Raw genomic sequence first — 12,392 nt, 5'->3', positions numbered from 1 at the left:
TAGTGGCACTGTGCCTCCATGTTCACAAAAGTCTTGCTGGTTGGTTAAACACTACCATTAGTATAAGTATTAATTTTATTAAGAGTTATTTTGTAGCCTAACAGCCTTAAAGTAGCTGGGTTTGGGTGTTCTAGTGACAGTAAATCTACCTTATAATCTGGGGTGGAGGTGGCAAAGTGGGCAAGCTGTGCCAGCCTTTCCCAGGTGTGTGTGTGTGTGTGTGTGTGTGTGTGTGTGTGTGTGTGTGTGTGTGTGTGTGTGTGTGTGTGTGTGTGTGTGTGTGTGTGCATGTGTGTGCATGTGTGTATGTGTGAAAATCAAATCTCAAAGAGAGTGTGTGTAACTTGAACAGGGACACCAAGAGCACTGATTTCACAGAAAGGGTGGTGGAGGACTTGGCTTGGTACATCCAGCTAAGGACTCAGATCTATATTGGCCAGTGGGGAGTCTTATTTGAGGCCTGGAGAGAAAGCCCATCTCCAGGACTGGAGTCTGCAGTCCCTGTGTGCTCTTAAATTGTACTTGGTGCAGAGAGCTGCATCTGAAAATACTGTGTGTGCCTATTTTTTGCAGGGTGAACGTTCTCCACCAGTGTCAGTGGTGAGGATTGAGGCTTCTTGATCACTGGCCCAGAGGAGGGATGTCACAGTCCCACTGATAAAGAAATAAATGTTAGTATATGAATATATGTTGACCTAAAAAGGCTTAATGATGCACTTATCTGAGAAAGTTCATTGTACCTTTGTTAAAAGCCATAGTACCTACACTACTCAATGCTAAGTTGTTTTTCCACATAAGAATATTCTAGTCGGTTTTGGCAAATACCCCCAGAGAAACAGTAAAAAACTGACAATTGTCATTACTCCAATGGAAAGTTTCTGTTTCAAGAATTATATATTTGGTGTAATGTCAACATTTGAAATCTTTCAGTGTGAATGAGTGACTTGGTAGAAGGGCATGATGGCACTGTTTTGATTGTCGTCATTGATGACATCCTGGTTTTTGGTCCAGATAAAGGATGCATGATTTGTGGTAAGAGGCAGTGGCCAAAACTATTAAGAGTTAAGAGTTAAACCAAGATAATATTGCTTTAGAAAGATTGGGTTTCCGTACTTGGTCAGAACAGAAGTAAGTGCTAGTTGAATCAGACCAGATGCAAGTAAGGTCAATGCAATAGCTGAGCTAAAGAATGTATCGTGTGTGACTGAATTAAGACAAGCCCTAAGCATGATTAACTTTTTGACCAAGTTCATGCCAGATCGCTCAAATGTGCTGCATTTGCTAACTGACCTGTTGAAGGAAGGTATACTGGACATGGGGAAATGTTCAAGTCCAGATTTTCATCAGACTAAAACAAATTCTAACGACTGTTTCACTGTTATCATGCTATGATGTCACTAAACCAACAAATATAAGTGCTGATGGGGGCATGGAGCTGGCTGCTATAGAAAGTACATTTCAGCTTTCTACAGTTAAAGTTGAATCTCTTTTTTTCTCTCTTCACCTAAAGAGCAGATGGAGTGGGTCACTATAATGTGGACCAGCACTGGGTGTTAGATGAGTCAGCTATGGCTCTGGTTGGGAGGGGGAGTGGTTCACAACAGGTATTGTGATTCAGAAAAGTAATAAACCAAGGCCCGATGTGGTACAAACAGAAGATGGCACTCTACTTAAATGAAACTGGAGGCATATTTGAGTAGTTCCTAATGAATCTCAAGCTGAATATCACATTCCGGAAAGCAAAGCTGAAGCATTTGGAGTGAAAATATCCAAATATGTATCTACTAAGTGTTAATGTTCCCTTCAAAGTGCTACCATAAGCCAGTTTCCTAGACAAGAGTGGAAGTTTGTAATCCACAATGTATGAAGACAGACTGTGTGTTGTGCAACGGAGTGTGACTGTTCCAGATGCTGTTCAATTAGATTTGCTGAATACCTATAAGTATAATACTGTAATTATTTAATAGTTTTCCTTCCTTGGTTCCAGATACAGCTTCTGCAATGTTCTAGTGACATGCAGATGAAGAGAAGTTAAAGTACCAATTCATTACCAAGCCAGTGAAAGAGTCACATGGTCAGGCAAGGGATACTTTGAATTTACCCTTGTTGAAAATATTTTACTTAAGTAATGCCAACCTGAAGTGTGCTATTTTGTGCATAATCATATTAGTGCATATGTTAAAGTGTTTAGAACATAGCATAAACAACAGCTTTCTTTGCAAGGAGTACTGAACGTATATGAGCATCAGATTTGCAGATATCCGTACTTCATAACTTTAGAGAGAGGTTTCCCTTTTTTTGGTATAGACGTGCAGATAGGCAATGTAGATCTGGCTGAGTCCTTATGTACTGTAAATACTGTATATATTATAGCCACTGCCACTTAAAGCCAACTGTATAGCATATGTGTTTTAAAAATGACTGTATTCCATAATGAATTGTCTATTGCCATTGTATTCCCGATGAGCCAACCGTTGACATTCTTTGTACTGAGCTGCCACTTTGCACAGAATAAAAGTTACTATTTTTTCCTAAAATGCTGGTGTATCCTGACATTAATGACATGACTGTTGGATATTACATCATAACACACACACACACACACACACACACACACACACACACACACACACACACAGATACAAATGTACACATACATACACACACACACACACATAGATATATATATATATATATATATATATATATATATATATATATATATATATATAAATATTGAATTTGAACTGAATTTGCATAAAGATGTCTTCTGTGTGTGTGTGAGATTGCAATATATCTTAGACTGGGAAAAACTTGCCCTTTCCTTACTGTTATCCGATCTTACAATCGGTATACATAATTTCCAAGGGGTGCAGAGAGGCTTTCTCCTCTGCATAAAATATTTTTTATGCTTTTTATTTTCAGTGTATCATTGTTTTGTGATTCTATCTTTGTAGCTGAATTGTTTTGTGTTTGAACATTCTGAGTGTTCCATGTTTCATGAGGTAATCCTATATTGTATATAATCCTTCAGTGAAACAGCAGTCCACACAAATAGATGTCAGTGCAAATGAATAATCAATATAACCCTTCAATAAAATACAGCAGTAATGTAACCTGATGGCAAAAGGAATCCTATTGTCTTTCTTTTGATGAACATTAAACTAATTATATCCCATCAGCCACAGCATAAAAAATAAACTGTAAAACAATCATAAATAACAAGAGTCATACTGAATTATCACAAACATTGGTAAGGCAACCCCATAAAACTGTGTTGCAAAACTAAATAAGATGCTTTCATGTGTGTGGGGCGCTCAACATTTCCACATCCCATCACTGAGACTTCACCCCACACCCCCTTACATATATATATATATCACCTGGGCATTTGGTCAAAATGCTAGGTGGTTGACATCTGTTTAGTTGACCACATTTGGTTGAAATATGTAGATGGTTGACAGGAGTGGTAGATTGACAATCCCTGTGTAGGAAAATATTCCCTTTCTCTGGGGATTGTGTGATCTCGGAGTTAGTATATATGATTAGCAGGGAGTGTGGGGGCATGCAGTGAGAATTTACCTTGTGCATGCAGAGTGGCTTGTTGAAGTTTGTACTGCTGACTTTTTGCGGTGCACGCTCTTGCCAGCCACATTGTTAATTTGTTAACCAAAGTAAGTAATTCTATTGATTTATTTATTTGACATTTGATTACTGGGAAATTTCAACTGAGTAGAAGCCCTTTTTCAGTGGAGGCCCAGGAAGAAAAGCTCCAAATTATTACAAAACATTTTAAGAACAATAATTTTACAATCTTCAAAAATAAAACACAAACATGTGCAGTTTAAATAATCATAACAAATTAGCCATACTAAAAAAATTGGTTAAGAAACAATACAATGTATATGGCAATCTTTTAATATTTAAAGAAAGTTTAGACAGTTTGTAGAGAAATTAAAGGTAAGTTAGTGTAATACAAATAGGAATTGAAATATGAAGTGAGGGAAAAGCAGGATTGTGGTATATTTAGTGAGAAAGTCAGAAGAGAATTTGATAGTAGTAAGGAAGTAAGTGAAGAAGGAAGAGTAAGGAAGTATAAAGAATGGAAAGATACTTGTTCACATTTAGGGATATAGGTTATCCTGGTTTTGAGCAAGAAAAGAGACAGATTTTATCTAGGAATGTCTTTCAGAGTGGTTTTGAAAGATAAGAGGGTGGATATAGACCTGATGGATACAGGTAAGGAGTTCCAGGCCTTAGCAACCTTGTATAAGCATAGACAGTGCCCAGCAGATATGCTAGGTTTATAGACAGACATGAGATTTCGGTCACCGGTTTGGAATGACCAACTGAGAACATAGTTGTGTCGATTATTTTTAAGTGCTGGACAGGCAGACTCTGGATAATTTTATAGGTGGTAAGAAGTTGGACACCTACAGGAATGCATGGATCGTGCTATCCCAAATAAAACCAAGACTCACTCCTCCAAAGGCAGGAGACCTGTCTGGTGGACCCCAGCCATAAATAAGCTATACAACAGAAGGAGGAAGCTACTACATGATAGAGCAAAATCCCAAAAGGGGAAGGCATCTCTGATCAGTACTAGCAAGAAACTACGATCCCTCATAAAATCATCTAAGGACAGCTTCAAAAGAAAAATTGCACAAGACGCTAAAGATAATCACAAGGCCTTCTTTAGTTATGTCAGGAACCTGTGTGGCAACTCCCAGATATGCTCTGAGTTAGTGCAAAATGAGAAAAAATACACTGAACCCACAGACATAGCCAACATCCTGGCAGACAGGTTCAGTGCAAACTCCCCCCCCCCCCCCAAAAGAGCAAATGTCTATCCCAACAGAGTGTAGCCTCCCTGACATCACAGATGCACAGGTGAGAGCTGCCCTCTCCAAAGCAAAAAACACAGCATCAATGGGACCGGACGGTGTCCCGGGTTGCGTCTTACATGAGCTCCAAGAAGAACTGAACCCTCACATAAAGTCACTGTTCAATCTCAGCCTTACTACAGGATATGTACCCAAGGAATGGTGTACAGCAACAGTGGTCCCACTCCACAAAGGTGGTGCTACAACGGACCCTGGAAACTATCGCCCTATAAGCCTGACTAGCCTGGTCTGCAAAGCTATGGAGTGTATCATCATGGAACTCATAAACAAAGACATTGGGAACCTCTAAACACTGGATCCTACCCAATTCGCCTTTGTTAAGGGCAGACTTGCCTCTTGAACCTGGTCGACTTCTTTGAAACAGTCACCAAGGCCATAGATTAAGGGAAGGTAGTCCACACAGCCTACCTGGACCTCACAAAAGCCTTCGACACAATACCCCACTCGGGCATCATAAATAAGCTCACCAGCTTAAATATCAACCCCTATGTCACAAGATGGGTTGCAAACTGGCTCAGGGATAGAACCCACATGGTCAGAATTGCAGGTGCCATGTCAGACTTTAAACCAGTTACAAGTGGCATCCCACAAGGCTCAGTCCTGGGACCTCTCTTGTTTGGTATATATTTCTCTGAGGTACAGGCTAACCCAGGAGGACTATGGCTGACCAAGTTCGCAGATGACTGCAAACTGGGTGCCATAATCGACACACCGACTGATACAAGCAGCCTCCAAAAGGGTCTCACAGGGATGGATAACTGGTACCAGAGCCATGGCCTAAAGCTAAATGCCAAAAAGTGCATAGTCATCCCCCTTGGGAAAAACAAAGTGCCCACAAATTACCACATAGGTGGTAATCCATTAATCTGGAAGAAGTAATTAGGGATTTGGGGACCCAAGTAGATAGCAATCTCTCCTTTGACAATCACGTTGCCAAAGTGGTTAGAAAGACCTTCTATATAGCCCACCTTATCACGAAAGGGTTCACATCTAGATCAAGAAAGGTCATTGTGCCCCTCTACTCATCACTCATCAGGCCCATAATTGAATACAATGCCCCATTTGGGATGTACCTTACCCGATACCTGCAGCAACTGGAAAGACCCCAAAAGTACCTCACCAAGAGGATCAAGGGACTCAAACAGATGCCCTACGCAGTTAGGCTAAAGAAACTCCACCTCTACTCAGTTGCTTACTGCCTACTCAGAGGCGATCTGTGCCTGACGTATAAAGCCATGTCCAACCCATAATTAATGGACATGCTCCACCTCAGGAAATCCAAATCCCTAAGAGCTACATGCTCCAGGGACTTAAATCTCAGCACAGAAATAAATAGGACATGCTGGAGGGACAGATTCATATCCCAGAGGCTCCCCTCACTCTGGAACAAAATCCCAATCCATGTTAGGCAGAGCTCCTCAATGACCCTCTTGAAGAGAAATCTTGACGAGTGGATGGGAGATTGTAGGTTTACCCCTGGGATCACGTCTGTGTCCCTACTAGACAGAGGCACAGTAAACTAACCTTAAAAGGGCTATCTTCTGTGACCTACTATACAGAGGCACATTCAACTAATCTAAAAGGGTGGCGAAAGCCAAACACACTCTGGCTAGGCTAATAAATGCTCTAGGGCAGATAGCCTAGTATCAACCTATGAACCTATGAACACACACACACACACACACACACACACACACACACACACACACACACACACACACACACACACACACACACACACACACACACACACACACACACAAACACACACACACTAAAGCAATGGTTGGACAGACATGTCCAAAGAGAAATACTGCAACATGCACCATAGTTAACAGAATTTCAATCTGCTATAGCTCAGATCAGCCAGATGTTCTACACCCTCCAACATCAGATCAAAAATGTGCAATTAATGAACTCAGATGTAACTGTATGTGTATATTACACACACACACACACACACACACACACACACACACACACACACACACACACACACACACACACACACACACACACACACACACAAACACACTTCTTGAATACATTTTCAAGTATTTTCAAGTAGTTTAGCAATTATATATATGCACACACATGCACTCTGGAGATTATGGAGACTATGATAAATACATACATCATAAATGTATACATGCTAATGTAGTTATATATTTTACTGCTGCATATGTGCAGCCTTATTATGACTGAGTTTGCCAGTTAGAGGCCGTAAGTTTAGAAAGATACATCAAGAGGCAGAAAGCAGTTGGAGAATAGGGGTCCTGAAATAAGAGAATTTAAAAATAAAATACCTTTCCCTGTAACGAGAAATCAGTTTACTTTTTTTACTGAGAGGCAAAATGTTTTTTGAGGACAAATATATGAATCTAAAGATCATATTTGCAGATGTTTTAGGCAGAAAGGTGTTACGTGTGGAGCTGACTGATGTTAATGGCAGAGCTCTCTAACATGATACTTGTATGTGTAGGCCTGCTTCATTTCTTGTATCTAAAGTGAGCAGGTGTTTTAGCTTGTAGGCAGACTAAAGTTGGAATAAGACCTTTTCCAATTGTCTGGTCTTTGCAGCAGGGGAATGTAACTTGTTTATCAAGCCAGATGCCTAATACTTTTGAACATTTACCTGAGGACTGAATTTACCAGCAGGATTGGCATAACTGTAACTAGATTATTTGGCACTCTGGGCAGTCCTTAGACTAGTGATTCCATCTCAACTTGTAGCCGAGGACAAAAAAAAAGATCTTCCTAAGTTGTGGACTTTTTTTGTTTAAAAAAAATACTTACTAGGGACTTTGAACACTTGATTATTGGAGTGTGTGAATGTAACCAATGCCATGAATGGCTAAAATAATTAAAAAAAAAAAACCTTGAAGGCCAGTGATAAGGATATCGATAGATGGGATTATGCCATTAAGCTTCAGTAGAGCTCCTTGCTAAATGTCCACAAACATGGAAAAAAGGAGTACAGTTGGCATTAGTCCTTGTGGAATACCACAAAAGATAGTAATATCTCATGTATTGTTGTCTGATAATAATATAGAAGCTGCTGTTGGTAACCAGAAACCTATGTGAATACTTCTTCAGAGAATATGGAACTGAATAGTTTGGAGCAGAAAGTTATGGCCTACATTGGAAAGGCCCATCTTAGTTCTATTAATATGATACTGGTTAAAAGGACATAGTCTGTATTACAGTAAACATTGCTGGAAAAAGTGTTAGATGCACTTTATTTAGATCAAAAACTGTACTGGCATTCTGAAGGGATGTCATATGAGTTTACGTAAAGCATTATTTCTCTACAATTTTTGAGAGCTTAACTTAATACACAGGTTAGTTATTGTCTTTAGTCTGCTGAGGTTGTTAGAGATGGGCATTTAGATGAGGGCAAAGTGAGAATACATATGAAATTATAAAGTTCAGTCCAGAATAAGAACTTAGATTACTGATATGGGTAATGTGTTTATTTGTTCCTGAAATAGCTGGTTGCATAAATGGTTACACTGTGAAACCTTGAGTAATCTGTAGCATCTGGTAATAATTACAACTAGACAATCTTTACCAGTCAACTGAAGCTTTGTCCAAATGAAAAAAAAAAATCAATATAAGGAATAGGAAAACAAGACCGCCCCACTTATGCATGCTAACTGAACACGTTAAAGTGTCAATGCATTGGTAGGAATTGCATTAACAAGTAATGACTATGGAAAATGTGTTTCAATATGGAAGTGTGCTTAATGAATTGCAACCTTTCTGACTTTACACTTGAAGAAGTGGCAATTAAGCTTTAATAAATGCATGTTATGGATGGTGTAGTAGATATACTGCAGGATGGTACAAGAATTCCTTCATTTCAAGGAAAGCCTGAACTTCTTTGTAATATACTGGTTTAAATAGGAAAGGGGACAGTTATGTTGCAGATTCAGAAGACTGGGGCTGTTTTGAACTAAATAAGTAAAAATGGTTGCAAGTTAGTCTTATCTGATGTGAAACAAATTATATTTTCAGTAGCAATCGGGGTTTGATGGTTGAGTTCTAATTTAGAATTGCTACAGCTTGGACAAATATTGCTTAACAAATTATTATACTGTTCCAAAATTATTTTGGTTAGCTTAGATGTAATTGATGTTTGCAGTGAATGGAAGCGAGTTTTATAGATTCTGCAGCAACTCTACAATGTGTTGGCCCTGTTGGGTTGTGTCTAGTTATTGTTTTATTTCCATCAGCCTGCACAGATTTGCTAGAGTCCTGAAGTTGCTTGAATAGTTTCTTTGATGGCAGGTTTTAACTAAGGGCATTTGTTAGCTTTGACTTTCTCATTTTCTTTGGAAAAGGTCTGTCCAGTACAGGAGATAAAATATTGTAAAAGTAGGAAAATGTTCCATTAGGTTTAGTTCAAAGAATTTTATATTCTAGTTCAGTGACTACATTGTTTTCCATAGATATAGGATGTTGAGAGAGGCTATATGTAATCTGGAATTATCACTACTGATTTTTTTTTTGTTTTGTTTTTTGCTGAAGTGGTGTTGCACCAGGATTTGTTTCAGTGTCATCTGTAAGAATAACTGAATTATTTGGGCCATCACCTCTTTCTGGAGAGGGAGGACTGCATACACCTGAGGCCCACATTGGTATGATTCTTCTGGTGGAGACCCAGGAAATTACCATAAGTACTTCAAATTTTGTGGGTAGGGTTGCTTGCTGGCATGTGCCCCCTGCAGAAGTAAGGTACTATCCCAAAATGACACCCATTGCAAGTTCCATCTTTCCTAGCTGAACAAGGAGTACATGAGAACAGAGTGCTAAAGGCTGAAAAATTTGAATCACCCCTGATGGCTGCCAAATTGATGGCTCTTCTCAGCTGACTCACCCTCAGTGAAGAAGAAATGAATGGTTCAGTCATCTAAGGTGAGGCTGGTGACTGACAAGCGATGGGGCAAAAAGTGCAAAAAAAATAAATAAATAAAATAAAGGAATCCACAAAAAATGGCTTCCAAGAGTATAATAAAGAAAACATCTGAAAGTATAAAAAAACAAAAATACACTGGTCTGGTGAAGTCACCAATAATATACTGCATGAGGTAATTATTGTGTGCATGTGTAATTGAGCTATAACCCCATGAAATGAAGTGATGACTTGAGCGACAAATGCCAAGTGGAACAGTAGTAGCTATAGGACAGTAATTTAGAGAGAATCCAACTTAATACAACCAAGTTCTCAGGCTCTGTGCTTGTGGACCCGCCACAAGGAAGGACTATTTAAACATTCAGGCCTTGGGCAGGGCTTCATATTTTAATTCCAACACTCATAAGTGTGAGACCTGGAATTACGAAAAAAAAAAAAAAAAAAAAAAGAACAGTTAATGCCAAACACTGCTGTTCACCTTTACAATTGTTTTTGGCAGGTGAGTAAGCCTCCCTCACCCCCAATGTGGACAGCAAGACCTCACTGAACCTACATATACAGTGAATATAAAAAGTTTACACACCCTTGTTAAAATGCCAGGTTTTTATGATAGAAAAAAATGAAACCACAATTAATCATTTCAAAACTCTTCCCACCTTTAATGTGACTTATAACCTGTACAATTCAATTGAAAAACAAACAAATCTGTTAGGGGAAAAATATAAAAAATAAAAAAACGTACAATATGCTGGTTGCATAAGTGTGCACACACTTAAACTAATACTTTATTGTGTGTGCACACCCTTAAACTAATACTTTGTTGAAGCACCTTTTGATATAATTATAGCATGCATTCTTCTTGGGTAGGAGTCTATCAACATGACACATCTTGACTTGGCAATATTTGCCCACTCTTCCTTGCAAAAGACCTCCAAATCTGTCAGATTGCTAGGGCATCTCTTGTGCACATTCCTCTTCAGGTCTCTCCACATATTTTCTATTGGATTAAGGTCTGGGCTCTGGCTGGGCCATTCCAAAATTTTAATTTTCTTCTGGTGAAGCCATTCTTTTGTTGATCTGGATGTATGCTTGGGATCATTGTCATATTGAAAGGTGAAATTCCTCTTCATCTTCATCTTTCTAGCAGATGCCTGAAGATTTTTGGCTAAAGGTGACTGGTATTTGGAACTGTTCATAATTCCATCCACCTTGACTAAAGCCCCAGTTCCAGCTGAAGAAAAGCAACCCCAAAGCATGATACTGCCAACACCATGCTTCACCAAGGGGATGGTGTTCTTTTGGTGATGCGAAGTGATGTTTTTGTGCCAAACATACCTTTTGAAATTGTGGCCAGAAAGTTAAACCTTGGTCTCATCAGACCATAACGCATTTTCCCACATGCTCTTGGGTGACTTGATGTATTGTTTTGCAAATTTTAGCTGGACCTGGATGTTTTTCTGTGTAAGAAAATGCTTCCGTCTTGCAAACCTATCCCATAGTCCAGACATATGGAGAATATGGGACACTGTTGTCACGTAGTACACAACCAGTACTTGCCAGTAATTCCTGCAGCTCCTTCAGTGTTGCTGTAGGTCTCTTGGCAGCTTCCCTGATCAGTTTTCATCTTGTCTTTTCATCAATTTTGGAGGGACGTCCAGTTCTTTGCAACGTCATTGTTGTCCCATATTTTCTCCACTTTTTGATGACTGTCTTCACTGTGTACCATGGTATATCCAATGCTGTGGAAATTTTTTTGCACCCTTCTCCTGACTGATACATTTATACAATGAGATCCCTTTGTTTTGTAAGCTCTCTGCAAACCATGGCTTTTGCTTGTAGAGGGCAACTGAGTAAATGTCAGGAAAATCCTACTAGGACAGCTGAACTTTATTTGGGGTTAATCAGAGTCTCTTTCATTGATGGCAGGTATGTACCCAAGAAGACTGAATGCTGTAATTAAATCAAAAGGTGCTTCAACAAAGTATTAGTTTAAGGGTGTGCGTACACAACAAAGTATTAATTTAAGGGTGTGCACACTTATGCAACCAGCATATTGTATGTTTTTTATTTTTTATATTTTCCCCTAACAAATTTATTTGTTTTTCAATTGAATTGTACAGGTTATAGGTCACATTAATGGTGGGAAATGTTTTGAAATGGTTTAGTGTGGTTTCATTTTTTTATATCACAAAAACCTGGCACTTTAACAGGGGTGTGTAAACTTTTTATATCCATTGTATGTGTGTGTGTATATATATATATATATATATATATATATATATATATGTATGTGTGTATATATATATATATATATATATATATATATATATATGTATATATATATATATATATATATACACACACACACACACATATATATATATATATATATATATATACATATATATTATGGATTCGTATCACTTCACCTAAAGACCATTTAATTGAAAGCCATTTCACTGAGACCAAATCGCCTAAAGTTCATTTCACTGAAAGTTCATTTCACCTAAAACTCATTTCACTGACAAGTAGTACTCTAAGGCAAGTCAAAGGTATATGTCCTTTTCCCCACT

Source organism: Protopterus annectens, chromosome 4.part1, assembly GCF_019279795.1.
Source record: "Protopterus annectens isolate FY-2018-M chromosome 4.part1, PAN1.0, whole genome shotgun sequence".
Classification (NCBI taxonomy): Eukaryota; Metazoa; Chordata; order Ceratodontiformes; family Protopteridae; genus Protopterus; species Protopterus annectens.
The sequence above is the reverse complement of the archived record's forward strand: the minus strand, read 5'-3'. Positions refer to the sequence as shown.